Source organism: Euphorbia lathyris, chromosome 3 (genome assembly GCF_963576675.1).
Source record: "Euphorbia lathyris chromosome 3, ddEupLath1.1, whole genome shotgun sequence".
Taxonomy (NCBI): domain Eukaryota; kingdom Viridiplantae; phylum Streptophyta; class Magnoliopsida; order Malpighiales; family Euphorbiaceae; genus Euphorbia; species Euphorbia lathyris.
The window spans coordinates 45,955,231-45,971,022 of NC_088912.1; the positions used below are offsets into that span (position 1 = coordinate 45,955,231).

A 15,792-nucleotide genomic window follows, 5' to 3' on the forward strand; every position below is an offset into this window, starting at 1 on the left:
ATTAACTCTTTTCCTTTTAACTTTTAACACCGTTAGTTAATTTGGTATGTGTTTGCTAATGGAATGAACCTAAAGGTACCATTTTGTAAATTTTTAAACCAAAAGACTGCAATCGAAAACAGGTGTAACCATAATGTTTATTTTTGTACTTTTTCCTAAAATCTATTCTTTTTAGATTTTTAACCCAATATATCTTACTTTCAGGACAGATAGTAAAATACAAAATGATCATGTTACTATGTTATTTTCTGTATATCTGTTTATATCAAATATAATAGTTAAAAATCTAAAAAAAGATAGACAAAAGAACCAAATGGTTAATATTAATAAAAAAATAAGGACCTTATAATGTGTTTTTCAAAATAAATGGATTATTAAATAATTTACTATTTATTTTTTAGCTCTTATTTTAAAATAAAAATTTGTTCCCCGCTCGTTAAAAAAATTTGATTCCCCACCTTTTATTCACGTTTTTAAAATTTGAAAAAGAAAATGTTAGAGACCCGAGATCACGCCGATTCCCAGTCGGACTGTCGGGCCCGGGTTTAATCCCGAGCCTCTCCGATTTGTTGAGCATTCAACAAACTGGAGGGGTTCAGACCGGCTGCCTGGCCGGTTCCTGGTTCTCGGTTGGACCGGTTGAACCGACTGGTTCAATTTGAGCCTGATAACACTAGTAATTATAAGTTTTGGCATACACTGCAGTGTGCCTATTTTTAGAACGGGGAAGACCAGTTTTTCATAGAAAACTAAGCATGATTCAACGCTAGTTAATGAAAATCTCACCTTTCCTGATCTACTTGTCTTGTTTGGTAGTGGACAGATGGCTGAATTCATCTTTGATTGTGAGGTGCCAATATTAATAGAGAGAGATGTGTTAGAGAGAAAGGGAAAATAAGGAAACCTAGTCTTTTGGAAAGAGGGGAACCCATAAAGGGGTATTTTAGTAATTGCACATGTGGGCGGTCCATTTTCTTTCCAAAAATTTTGAGGAAAAATTATAAAACTGGGTCAAATTGGAGGCTCATTTACATATTTAACCCATTTACTCAACCTACTACATATCTAGACTGATTTTGTGTGACTTTCCCATAATACCCCTAACCTTCCCACTTCCCACCACATCGCGAACGGCCGCTCGCTCCCCTTATCTCCTTGGTTACGCGAAAAGTTGCTCCTACATTAATGATTTGAAGACTTTTGATCTTCATTTCTTCCTTTAAATTGCACGAAATCTGCACCATTTCATCAAAATCACAATGAATTTCTCTTTTTCCTCTCTTCATCTCTTGATTCTGCAACTTCCTAACCCTAGAAAATGAAGCCATGGTTCTTCATCTTCCTGTTCGTTACTTGGTTTCTTTCTTCTTGTTACCATGTTAGAAATGGTTATTCTACGTTATTTCCTTCGTTTTTCCCATGTTATCATATTGTTATTGTCGCTTTTGGGGGTGAAAGGGGCGAAAAATGTAAGTATCTATTGTTTATCCTGCGTTTTTTCATGAATACACTTTGCAATCGATGGTTTCGCGAAGCTTTGCGAAGAGAAAGAGCCTGGAAAGTGACGATCTACTTCGTGAATCGATGATTTCGCAAAGATCTACGAAGAGAAAGAGTCTGAAACGTTTGGATCTAGCTCGCGAATCGATTAGTTCGCGAAGTCTGTGAATAGATCCTCACGTTTCAGTCCTCGCAGACTTTGCGAAAGCATCGATATGCGACGTAGATCGTCACGTTTCAGACATCGCATACCTCGCGAAAAAAATCGATTAGCAAAGTAAAATCATCTATTTCCCTGCACATTTACATTCGCATGCTTCGCTAATCCTCATTTCGCGAAGCCAAAATCGTCTTTGTCGCTGCCTAACGCGATTAATTTTTTCTGTAGGTGGTTGAATACGTAACATCTTCCAGAAATGCGGCATACTAGGCTGCAGGGAAGATGATTTTCCTTCTTATATAGGGATGAACTTCCCCAAGATTGATACATTCACTCCTGAAATGGTTAGTTAGGAGAGATTGTGCCAATCATGGGGTGCACCATGGGACACGTCCATCCCATGGTGCCAATCTTCAAAGTGAACCTAACTAATCCGGTACCAATTTTGAATCGGATGAGTAATCTTGGTGTGCACCGTGAGACACGACCATCCCCAAAAGGTCTAGACTGCCATTTTTTGGATGAGAAATGGAAGTCTAGACCTTTTGGGATAGATGTGTCCCACGGTGCACACCAAGATTACTCATCCGCTTCAAAATTGATACCAGATTAGTTAGGTTCACTTTGAAGTGCTTTGTTAGGAGTTTATTATGGCAATCTTGTTGTAAATGTTGTTGTTGTGATTTTAATGTTGTTATTGTGGCAATCTTGTTGTAAATTTTGATAATGTTATGATTTTAATGTTAGAATCCGTTGTTGTTTGCCATTTTTTATTATATACCACTTCGTGAATTAGCTTCAAAACATATCCAGGCTTCGCATATGCGAACTAAATTCATCAAGTAAACCAAACTTTAGCTTCACAGCCTTCACATATACGAACTAAATTCATCAAGTATACCAAACATTAGCTTCACAGGCTTCGCATATAAACCCAAACATTAGCTTCGCAGCCTTTGCATAATATGGAATCTGCGAAGTCAGACGGGAGGGGGCGAGACGCGCGTAAATATTGAGGGTATTATGGAAAAGTCACACAAAATCAGTCTACATATGTAGTAGGTTGAGTAAATGGGTTAAATATGTAAATGGGCCTTCAATTTGACCCAGTTTTGTAATTTTCTCAAATTTTGAGAAACCGATTTAAAGATTAACTCCAAACCATTAAAGTCATATTAAAATTTTCACAATCATAAAAGGACCAATTTAGAGATTTATCTTTTCAATTATCTATGAAGATAGAGAAACTGGTCACTCTGGTTTCATATGTTTAGGGTAATTAATTTATTAGTCCCTATATTTTGACAAAACACACTGTTCAGTCCTTGTATTTTCAAAAACACGCGGTAAGGTTCCTAACCTTTTTGTTAGTGAACTGTTTAGTCATTCTGTCTGTTTGTTAGATTTTTTACCGTTTATGAATTCGAAAATGACTAAATTACCATTTACTATTTATCAGTCAAAAGCAATTCACACCTCCATGTCTTTCTCTCACAACTCGCGCTCACAAAAAAATGGAGAAAGGATTGAATCCCTAACCCATAATCGAATCACTCATGCTCACTCTTCTTGTTTGAATTGAAGGTAGAAATCGACTCAAATCTCTCTCGCTTACTCTTCCTGTTATAATTGAAGGTGGAAATCCTCTTACTCTCAATTTCGAGTTTAATTTCCTCCATATTCTCAACTCATGTTTACTGCCAACTGCTTCAGTAGTGACGATAGATGTTTATGCTAATCCAAATTGACTAACAGAATCTTCATAAGAGTCTAACGGCAGTGACTAAACAGTTCACCGAGAAAAACGTTAGGGACTAAACAGTTCATTGAGAAAAAGGTTAGGGACCTTACCGTGTGTTTTTGAAAATATAGGGACTAAACAATGTGTTTTATCAAAATATAGAGACTAATAAATTAACTACCCTATTTTTTATAATAAAAAACTAACTGGTCATTCAATGACTGGTTACCTTGTAAATTGAAACTAGTCATCCTATGATCGGTTTTACCTGGTTAACAACAACCCTATAATGGGCATAAAATTTAACTAGAGCCCTTATAAGAAATTATCTCCATAAGGAGCCCTATTTTGAGGCAAAATCCGCTTAGATTGATCATAGGAAAGGGCTAACTTTGAAAGACACCTACAGTAAACATAGTTTTTCACCACTTTGATTAGATTGGTCATGAGATCTTGAAATTCAAAATGGATTATATTTATCCCTGAAATATGGGACTGGGAGTCAGTGGTACATATAAAATTACTGGTTTACACCGGTCTTTGTTACTAGTATATAAGTGTATTTTATTTTTTTAGGTGACAGAGAATCACTGTCACCCATGGGAACCCACATGGAATGGGGGCAGGGGTGAAAAAAATTCTCGAATCTTTTTTAGGGATTCCCTGAAACTGTTTCTATAAGTATTAGGGACTGAATGGAAAATGTATTCCCGCCTTGCCCAGGGACGAATCTACAGTGGGGGCAATGGGGGCACTTGCCCCCACTGACTTTGAGAAAACTAAAATTTTCCAGGTACCATTTTCACCATTGTTAAGGGTTGGAAGCTATTTGCCCCCAACTGTTTCCTAAAAAGGTTGAAGAAGACCATGTGTTGTATTTATATTCTATTTATTTTCAAAACTAATTTGAAACTCACCGTTTCACTTAATTAGAAGTGGACGACATCGTTTCTTTAAAATGAAATTGAAAAAAAAGTCAAATATATAAATGTTCAGTCAACTACTCTTATCTTCTTCTTTTTTCGAACCGTTGGATTTTAGTAGGGACTAAATCATTGAACCAAGTGATTTTAAGAGGGGACAGCTGTAATCATCTCCTTTTTCATGTTTTGGCAGTCATTGTTTTTTCACTGTTAGTTTATTTTATCTGCTCTTTTATTGGTAGCCGTTTCTTTTTTCTTTCAATTTTATACTTTTAATTGTTTAGTAAATTTGCCTTTGTTTAAATGCTAGATAAAGTTTGGGTGAGGGGACAAAAGACAATATATACTTTTTTATTTTAAAAAAAATCATGTTTAATCGTATATTTGTGATCTGTTATTAACGATAATAAAATGATGCATATTTGACGTACATAGGATAATATTCATAACCAAAAAGACAGTTTGATGAATTATTTCTTAAATTGACTCAATTTGTCAATATTAAGAGTAAAATTGCTCTTGGATGCCAATGTTATGGGTATAATTACACAATTTTAGACGTTAAAGATAAAATTGTTCCTAGCTATAAATGTTAGCGGTATTTTTGCACCTTATCTTATTATAAAATAAAAAATATGTTACGCAAATTAATAAAAATAATCTATATAAAAAAATAAAAAATTTATTGAATGTAAGAAAACATTGTCCTTACGACAATTATGTTATAAAAATATAAATAATGTTAAATGAGAAACCTATTTTGTGGAAATAAAAATATAATTTCATCAACAACAAATAGCTACAAACAACAGTTTCCGTAGAAAATGCTCAACGATGTGGTTATATAAACCTAACCAAATGCTATATTTTCTATAGTTTGGAGTGAAACGCTAAACACTTCTTCGAAAAATTGAAACAAACACCCTCTGATTGTCAATTTATTATTTTATTTGTATAATTTGCCCCCACTAGTTCAAAATCCTGGATTCGTCCCTGGCCTTGCCTCGCCTCGTTGCCACCCCTAGGTCGGATCTTCCAAGGCTCTGGTTCTTATTGATCAATTCATCGATCAAGTTCAGCTTGTAACACGCCGAGTTGATGACTAAAAGAACCAAATCTTCGCACACCAATCTCCAACTCGCTGAGTCGTTCCTTAACTCGATGAGTTGGCATATTTTCCAACAAATTTTCACCAAGTCATTTGTCTTTGTATTTATATCTTTGCTATAAATGTTTAGCTTTTCTATTTGAACTCACTTAGAATTCATTTTTAAGTACTCAGATTTTAATACTTGCATCCTTTTGTTGTCATGCCCTAGCTAGTCATTACATCCTCCGTAGCCATCTCCACCTCAAGGTTTCTTTCAACTTTCATCTTCAACCAAGTAATGGTCTTTCCTATAGATTTCTTTGGTGAAGTACTAGTTCGGGTTAGCAAAACGCCCTAAGGGCAAAATCCCTTCTCCTTCATATTCTTTTGTTAACTTTGTATGTACTTTTTTGTGATGTCTCGGGTGTCCATGCCTATGTCAATATAAATTCCATATTTTGATGTTTTGTTATTGTCTTGTGCTCATACCTTTCAATTCAATTATATGCTTGCTTGCCTCTTGGTTTAATTTTACTTTAATCATTTTATCTTAGTATCCAAGTTCACATGAGAGTATCCTATTGGAGATAAAAAAAAACTTGAAAACTGAAGGAATTAAGAACCTTTTGGGTACTTACGAAACTTTAATTTCTGAATTTACAGTTCGACCTTCCCATAATGGGGCTTTGTGGTTCATTAGGCGCCATAAAAGGCTTAAAAGGCTTTACATTTGGGTACTTACGAAACTTTAATTTTTGAATTTATAGTTCTCCTGATGCTATTCTGGTTGTCTATGGAGGATTTACATTTGCTTAAGGCTTTTTATTTGCCTATAGGGGATTTACGGTTGATAAAGGCCTTCTGGGTTGCCTATAGGAATTTAGTAATAATTTGATTTTTCGTCGCCATAGTAAATAGTAGAAAAAAGTAGAATTTGTTTCTTCATAAAGAAAATGATGTAACAAAAAAAATATATAAGAAAGCAATTGTGACAAATTTGGCACAAGAATAGTGTTGCACCAAATTTGGCGATGATTTGTAATTGATTGGATAACCAACCTATTGCAACCTTAGGGATTTATCTTTTTCTTTAATCATTAGCCACGGTTTTTCGACCGTGGCCATAGAAGGCGTGGCAAATGCTTGACGTCTTTAGCCACGGTTTATCGACCATGGCCAAAGGGGCATTAGAGTCGGTTTTTATGTATAACTGACTCTAATGCCCTATGTTTCAGCCACGGTTGTTATGAAAAACCGTGGCTAAAGGGGTCTTTAGCCACAGTCTTTCGTAACAACCGACTCTAATTCTCTGATCATTAGAGTCGGTTGTAGAAGAACCGTGGCTAATGATAAAAGCATTGGAGTCGTTTGTTGTAACAACCGACTCCAATGCTCTAAGCATTCAAGAATGTTACCGTTTTTAACAATTTTACATCAGTAGGTTCAAATTAAACCTGCTCTATTTTTTTTATTACTGTGATTAACGGTAAACAAAATTTGTTATCCTCAGTCATTTACCGTAATCGAAATTGATCTTGATGTATTACTGAAATTAAATGCAAAATCAATAAAAATATACACAAATATATGGTAATTAATTAATCTGCTATATAAATATTTATACATTCTTTGATTCAATATTCACAGTATTTTCAAATATATATACATTCTTTGATTCAATACACACAAAAATATACACAAGTATCAGATGAATATCCTCGGAACGACCGAGCTAGAAGGTTTGCCATTCCAAACGCTGATGCTATCATTCCTGCTATTTGTAGCTTCATGTTAAACCTGCACATTCATTTCATGAACACCTTGTTATTTATATGTCTTAATTAATCTTATATATGTAATCATTAAACTAAGTGCATATTATGTATTGAGAACATATGCAGATGAGGATGAGAAGAGAAGCTGGAAGTTGTAAATCATATAAGAAGCATGAACATGTCTGAAGTTTGACCAATTCAAGGCTCAAACTATTTTGTGATGAAAACCAGGAACACCGAAATTCATGATGAAGGATAAATGATGTTTCATTTTTATGTTTTTGCAGAAAGGTTCTTGCTTGCATTCCAAAAGTAAGCCAAGCTCAACAAGATTATAGGCGCAACATGAGTTCATACAACCAACTTTGTTACAGCTCATAAGCTGAAGTTATGTATGAATAAAGGTTACAATAGCTACATGCTCAATGGAGTGTCATATATTAACAGTAGCTTCCTTGAATTACAGAAAGGTTCTTTTGAGGTTTCAATCGTGACAATTAGGTTAGAAGTCACAGGGTGGTCTTACAGTTCTATCAAGCCTTAGTTCATCATCAGTTTATGTAAAACAACAAAAAAAACAAATAATACACATGCATCAATTATGCCTTGCTGAATCTATCCCACTCAAATCATCTTGTTAGCCTTGCCTTATAACCCACCCCCTAGTGCTATATTTAGCTTCCCCAATGTACAGCAACATCATATTCAACTAATGTTATATATAAGGACTGCACAACCATGCCTTTCCGCCTTTCTAGAGTTTTCAAACCCAGATTATTTAGCCTTGCGTTATTACAGACTAACTTTCTCAACATGAATTCTTGCTAACTATGAGATTATTTTTCAAATAGTCAAGTAAGAAAGCCTATGTAAGGAATCAATTTTTGAAAGAGGCATGTATGCAGGTAAGATAGTGGCTCTTAAGCTCTCTCGGCTTACTTTTGTCGTGGGAATGCAATTTTCACTCTAACCCACTAGTTCCTTAACAAGCTCATCAAGTACTGGCATGACACAAATGTTGCAAGCAAAAATCCAATCTCTTTTTTCTAAGAAAGAAAAAGGAAGAGCTAGCCAAACTAAAAAGAGTCTTAGTTTAGGATGCTTACTTGGTAATTAAGTCGTCTAGCTTCTTTAGAGGGCTATGTAGGCTTCTCCACAATAAGTCGTGTCATCAAATGCGTTAATTGTCCTTCTTTTAGGTCCTGTCCTATAACCAGCTACTTGACTAGAGCAAGGTAATTCCCTTCTTATTAGATCAATGGAATAGCTCTCTTGCTATTGCTCTTCTCGCTTCTGCAACAAGTGGATCTATCTTCATCTTGTCTTTCTTGTGGAATCCTCTACCTCTACAATACAATATTTCTCCTAGTGAGTTTGTGAATTGAGACAATGAAAAGAGATTGCAATGAAAGATATGAAAAGCTATTGAGCTTTCACCACTACCAGCGGCAAGGCTGTCAACAATAGCATATATATAGTGTTCCGCTCGCTAACCTTTGATAGAAACTGCTTCTGAAACATTCGACGATTTGCGAGAAATCTCTCTTCGTCTATCTCGTGCAAAGCGAATGAAATGTAAATGCTACATGTGCTCTTTCAATTTAATGAGAATATTGTTTCTGGATACTAACTTCTAGCTGAAACTGTATCAATGCAGGAGAAAAGGAGCATTTAATGAGAGGATGTAGCAATTTGAAGCATCTTTGTGCTTCCACATTATGGAGGAACAGAGCAAGTAACATTGACTCGAATAAATACATATTTTTTTTTATATATTGTTTCACTGGTTTGAGTTACCACTTGGAGAAGATAGCTTAATGTAAATTGAAGACAAAGTCTAACCTCGTAAAAATGAATGTCTGCCACACAACCATGAATATTTGTAGAGATGCTATTTGTGCACCAATTAAAAAAACAAGTAAACAATGCTAAAACAAAATTAAACAATTATTTTCCAAATAATAGAAAGGAAAGGACAGAGAAACAATCTAATGATCCACATTTACAATACATATCCACTAAACAATACATACACCAAAATATCCATAGCTACTTCAACATCAAACTTTCTCCACAAATAAGCATGAGCCCACATCCCCAAAGACAAAACACATAAACCAGCACAAGCATTTAAAATGCTCAAACAATTCCTGTAATTGAACAAACAATTTCAATGCAGATTCAAACTCATCAAATTGGACAAGCGTGTCAATCATAGCATTCCAGGAAACAACACTTCTCTCAGGCATTTTATCAAACACATCGAGTGCCGAATCCAAACAACCGTAAGAAGCATAGAAATGGATCAAACTGTTATTTATATAAACAAAATGAAAAGATTACCTAAAGATTACCTAAAGCTTTATTGAGGTAAGATCAGATGAGCAACCAAACAAACACAATTATAAAACAGAGGAAAACTATACGTACAAAAATTGTAAAACCTGGACACGGCTCCAAAGCGTACAGTTGCCCTGACATGATTTTGAACATAAAAATTTGTCCAACTCGATCTCGAACAAACTCAAGTAGACGAAGGACCTCAAGCCAAATTGAACTCGAATGAACTCAAGCAGACGGAGGAACTCAAGCAAACTCAAACTCGAACGAACTCAAGCAGACGGAGGAACTCAAGCAAACTCAAACTCGAACGAAATGGGTCTAGGGTTATTCGCACAATGAAATCGGTTTAATCACAGAAGGAATAAATGGTTTAGGGTTTAATCGCAGAAGAAAGAAGAAAGAACAGAAGATTAGGGAAATCAGTTCTTTGCCCAAACAGAAAGAAGAAAGACAAGAAGATCGTTTTTTATCTAAGGTCTTTAGGGTTCTTCGCACAATCAGAGACAAGAAAGACAAGAAGAAGAGTGGAAAACAGTCTAATTTTTCAATATATATCAGGTCTTCAGAGTCGGTTATTGAAAAAACTGACTCTAAAGGGGTCGTTAGCCTCAGGTGCATGCATAACCGACGCCAATAAAAGGGTTATTGGTGTCGGTTTTTTGGAAAACCGACCCCAAAAACACTAGAAAACACACGACTGACTCTAAAGAGCTTTAGCCACGGTTTTTTAAATAACCGTGGCTAATAAGGCGTAGCTATAGGTCATTTTTCTACTAGTGTGGATTTCTTATTTTCAGAAGATTCTTCCGCAGGCTAAGGTATTTTCAAAGTAAATTTATGAATAAACTATTTAGGCTAACAAGTTCAAAAAGGAGAATCGACAGCTGAAAAAAGGAAGTGGCGGATCTCTAGAGCAAGCTTAAGGAGATTGAGGACCTTCAGGAGAAGCGAAAGCGTAAAGAGACTGCCAAAGTCGAGCTCCAACGTGAACTATGAAGCCTCTGATAATTTCCTACCCAAGAGCTAGCTACTGAGAGGGCCAAGGCTAAAGAGTAAAACATTGCTACCCTTTACCCTGTCCAAGTAGTATGTTATGGCATGAAGCTCCCTTAACATTTCAGATCTCTTTATTCTGGTCGAAGTTTATGACATTACCAAAATTAAGATTCCTAGTGCTGGGAAATTTACTTAGACCATCTCAAACCCAACATCAAATTGATGTTCGGAAGGAGATCTGATGATGGTTGACTCTCCAACCATTGTCAAACTGTATTTTCATTTTGATGAATATGGTTCTTTCCCATCAAATTTGAGGTTGCATCAAAAAATTTGATGCAACATCAAATAATATTTTATTATTGTATTCTTACTTTTTTGTTTACTTTTTTTAAAAAAAAAGTTAGTTATGCTAGATTTTGTTATATAATATTACTAGTCGAAAACCCGTGTGATGCACAGGATACGAAACTTTTATATAATTTAGATAAATAAATAAATTGACATATTTACTTTTAAGTAATTTTATATCATGCTATGAGAAATTTTTATATTATGTATATTTGAAATTAATATATATATTTTTTATTGATAATTCAAATCAAATTAAATTAATTTTGAAAATAATTGATTAATTTTTTATATAATTTTAATTAAAGGTGAATGATTTATTTATTTTTACAAAATTCAATGATTTATACTTTTTTTAGTAATTTTTAATATATTTTCATATTTTCTTATAACTGGAATTCTATGAAACAATAATAATAAAATAGGAGATTAATTAAGAAATATATTAGAATATAATAAAAACCTAAAAATTGAATTAGACTACAATTAAAATGGTAATTTTCTCCATGGCACCTCTTAAAGCTCCAGGAGATGATGGGTTCCAAGCTCTGCTCTGTCAGAAATATTGGGATATCACTGGACCTACCATATCCGCTTGTGTCCTAAAAGCGTTAAATTCAGGTATAATTGAAACAAGACTTAATAACACGTTGATCACTCTCATCCCTAAAGTTCCCACACTGGTCAGTTTCGTCCAGTTCAGGCCAATTAGCCTGTGTAATGTGTTGTACAAAGCCATCACGAAATGCTTGGTGCAGAGATTGAAGAAACACCTTAGATATCTTGTAGGACTGTGTCAGGGTAGCTTTGTTCCAGGAAGACAGATCACTGACAATGTCATTCTAATGTAGGAAGTCATCCAATCTCTGAAAAGACGTAAGGGCAGGAAAGGCGTAATGGTGATCAAGCTTGACTTAGAAAAAGCGTACGACCGGATAAGCTGGGATTTCTTAAGGGATACCCTAACACTCCTACAACTTCCTCAACACTGGGTCAACTTGATCATGACATGTGTTTCCTCACCAATGATGTCAGTCCTCTAGAATGGGGGAGCTTCTTAAGGTTTCCAGCCTAGTCGAGGTTTAAGGCAGGGAGATCCGCTCTCGCCTTACCTTTTCCTCCTGTGTATTGAACGGTTAAGTCACATGATTGCTGATGCTATTGCAGATAAGAGTTGGAATCCGATCCGTGTATCTAGGAGAGGCCCTTCCCTATCCCATCTGATGTTCGATGATGATATTATTTTAATGGCGGAAGCTTCAGAGGACCAGGCTAGCGTATTAAAGACATTCTAGATAAGTTCTGTCAGGCGTCGGGCCAGCATGTCAGTTTCCCCAAATCTAGAGTTGCTTTCTCCTCAAATGTCTTAGAGCGCCTTACGATAAAGATCTGTAATGCGTTACAAGTGGCGCCTACTAATAATCTGGGTAAATACCTTGGTGTGCAGCTTTTCCATGAAAGGGTTAATAAAAGCTCCTTTCAACATATGGTAGACAGGGTGTAGAGCCGGTTAAGTGGTTGGAAAGCGCATTGCCTTCCTTTGCGGGAAGAACCACTCTAATTCGATCAGTAGCCTCGTCTATCCCTGCTTATGTAATGCAAACAGCCTTACTACCAGTTGGTGTTAGTAATCAGTTGGATAGATTGAATCGGTAGTTCCTGTGGGGAGGGTTCAGTGGGGTGCGAAAAATCCATTTTGTCAATTGGGAGACGGTGTGTAAGCCACAGAACTTGGGAGGTTTGGGCATTCGTAGAACTAGAGATTTTAACCTTACCATGATCGCAAAGTTAGGTTGGCGATTACTCACGGAAGACGCCACTCTATGGGTTCGTGTTCTATGGAATCACTACATGAAAGGCACAGCTGATATTCAGGAGCTCAAACCTAAACAGAACTCTAGCCATGTGTGGAAGTGTGTGGTCAAGGGTTCAACTATTATTCATCAAGGTCTTGAGAGACTTGTTTGCAATGGGAAAGCTACTAAATTCTGGACTGATAAATGGATTGGGAATACCTCAATCGAGGAAGGGTGTGAGCTGCCGATCCCTGAGGACTTTAAAGGTAAACCAGTGGCGGATTACTGGAAGGCTGAAGGAGGGTGGAATTGGGAAGCTTTTTAGGATAGGGTACCCAACGCGAACCTGCTGAAGATTTCTTCAATGATGGTCTTCCCAGAGGTGGAGGAAGAAGATGTTTGGCACTGGAAACCAACGAGGAATGGATTATTCAGTGTCCGATCTACTTTCACTTTAATTCAGAATTGGGAGCCGAATTCACAACATCCGAATGAGTGGAAGAAGGTCTGGAAGTTACAAGTCCCATGGCATTTGAAGTATTTTGGCTGGCTTTTGCTACATAATGCGATTTTATCTAACATGGTTCGGGTCTCCGGTCACCTCTGCGAGGAAATGGCATGCGGAACGTGCGGCCTCCCTAAGTCTACAATCCATATCTTAAGGGACTGTCAAACAAACGCAGATTTGTGGTGGTCACTAATTCTGGCGTCTGATTGGGAGTTGTTTTTCAACCTAGATCAGCGGGATTGGTTATTATAGGGGCTGAGTTTGCAGGGGTAGTGGAGTAATATTGATCGAAGCATTGTCTTCGTGATTACCATTTGGTGGTTGTGGTGTTGGAGATGCTTGTCTGTGTTCGAACCTGATGTGGTGGTTTGTAGGGATAAGATTTAGTTTATTTTGTTAAAAGCTGCAGAGTGCCAAAAGGCGTTTGTGGATGAGCAACGTCTGCGTGATAGACCAGTGAGGGAAGTTTTAGTGGGATGGAAACCTCCGAATGTTGGTTGGGTGAAAGTGAATGGCGATGGAGCCTGCAAAGGGAACCCAGGCTATGCTACTGCAGGCGGTATTATGCGCAATGACAGAGGTGGTTGGCTTGGAGGGTTCGCTGTTAACCTTGGCATTTGCATAGCAGCTTTGGCGGAACTATAGGGGCTTTGCTTCGGGCTAAAATTTGCTTGGGACAGACACTACCGTCGCGTGATATTTGAAATGGACTCACTGGTCATCGTTAACACGGTCAAGGAAGGAACGAAGCACATGCACAGCTTCTACTGGCTAATTGTGGAATGTCAGAAATTACTCAGGCAGGATTGGGAGGTCCAATTAATTCATGTTTTACGCGAAAAGAATCGAGTCGCGGATTGGATGGCAAACTACGCAGGAAGTTTAACTTTGGGTCTTCACGAGTGTGAGGTGCCGCCTGCAGGCATCCAAGATATTCTGTATTCTGATCTTTGTGGAACTTGTCTCCCTAGGATGACAAGTACTCTCTAGTCTGTTTTGTTCGCTGGGGTCTTTGCCCCTCCATACTCATAAAAAAAAAGAATTACAATCTATGTTAAACTAAAATTGAATTAAACTACAATTAAAATTAAATATTATATCTACGATACAAAAGAATTACAATCTATGTTCAAGCAACATCAATATATTATGCTATAAACTATTATCATCAATACTTTTCTAATATTGCACATGAAGAAACTTTATCAATTCTATATGTTACATATAAAAAAAATAAAATTCATAAGAATTAGTCACAAATTCATCTTGATGATAATCATTTTGCTTGATGGAATTTCATGATCACCAAGTATTCGAATTCAAGTATTCATTATGCTACAATAACCCAATATATCCAATTGAATCAGCTTAAGGTGATGATTTGTCCTATTTTTATCTCGTAATATCTCATCAAGACATTCAATCAATTTGTTCTTCATTCTTTCAATATATAGAATATCAGTCACGCTCGCAGATATCACTTATTTGACTTTATTAATATTTTCTAATAATTATATATTCTTGAATTTCGTAAGCAAGAAAAACAAACAAAGGAATAGAAAACAAAAATGAAGGGACAAAAAAGATAATTAGGAGAGAACTATTTTCCTCTCGCTTTTTTTTCGAAAATAAGAGAGAATGTAAGATATAAGCATATAACGAGGAAAGTGGAAATATTTTTTACCCATTAATTAAAATTTTTATTTTTTCTTAATGAAGTATTAAGTCTATAAATTAATTTTAGTTAAATAGAATTAAATCGCAATTGTAACCACTCATTATAAAAAAAACGTTTTATAATTAATATGTGAAATTCATTCTATTAATTATAATCATCATGCTCAACATTTAAAAATTTGAAGAGATTCAAATAATAATATTTTTAATTAATATTTTCTAACAACTTGTCTTGTGCTCATGTTTCATTTTCACTTGTTAAAAACTCTTGAAATACTAACAATTTTGTACAAACCACAATATAATAGTTAAAAACTATATAACTAATAATGTTGCAAAAGCAATTATCTCAATATCCCATAATTAATATACATTTTTAGGATTTTGAGCATCAAAATTTATTTTTATTTACCTTCGTTTTGAATTCGTATCTGGCATAATCTAAATTCTTCGAGAATAAACATCTTATCAAGTGTATTAGACGCTTACAATTTTTTGTCAAGAGAACTGGGAAAAAATAACTCATTGATAATAATAATAATAATAATAATAATAATAATAATAATAACATAATTTCTAATTAAAATAAACTTCATTGTATGTATAATATTTCAATACCTCTTTAATATTTTTTTAATATGTCTCAAACTTCAATGAACAACTATTGTGTGAAATTTTATATCTATTTGTACAAAAATGCATGAAAATAAAAAAAAATACAATCCATATCGGTTCGATAAACTCAAACTAAAAAAAATGAGTGGATTTCAACAGGTTCCGAATTAGAAAAATTAATTTAACTTCAAATAAAAAAGAAAACATGGATAAGGTAGCGAGAGGTATGAAACCTGGATAACGACAGAAGTGGAATTTCATCTCTAAAATATGAAACTATAACAACTACTGTTTAATAAAAATAAAAAAATAACACA

The 15,792-nt window shown here is 35.4% G+C and overlaps 1 long non-coding RNA gene across 1 annotated transcript; it reads right to left on the reverse strand.

Annotated features, from left to right (window-relative positions):
- Positions 1-6,990: 6,990 nt before the first annotated feature.
- Positions 6,991-10,125, reverse strand: LOC136221890 (uncharacterized). The gene is made up of 4 exons (XR_010685359.1): positions 9,620-10,125; positions 8,684-8,832; positions 8,296-8,535; positions 6,991-7,211 (listed from the first exon to the last, which is right to left on the reverse strand). It is a non-coding gene; the product is annotated as an uncharacterized lncRNA (long non-coding RNA).
- Between the last annotated feature and the right edge of the window lie 5,667 nt (positions 10,126-15,792).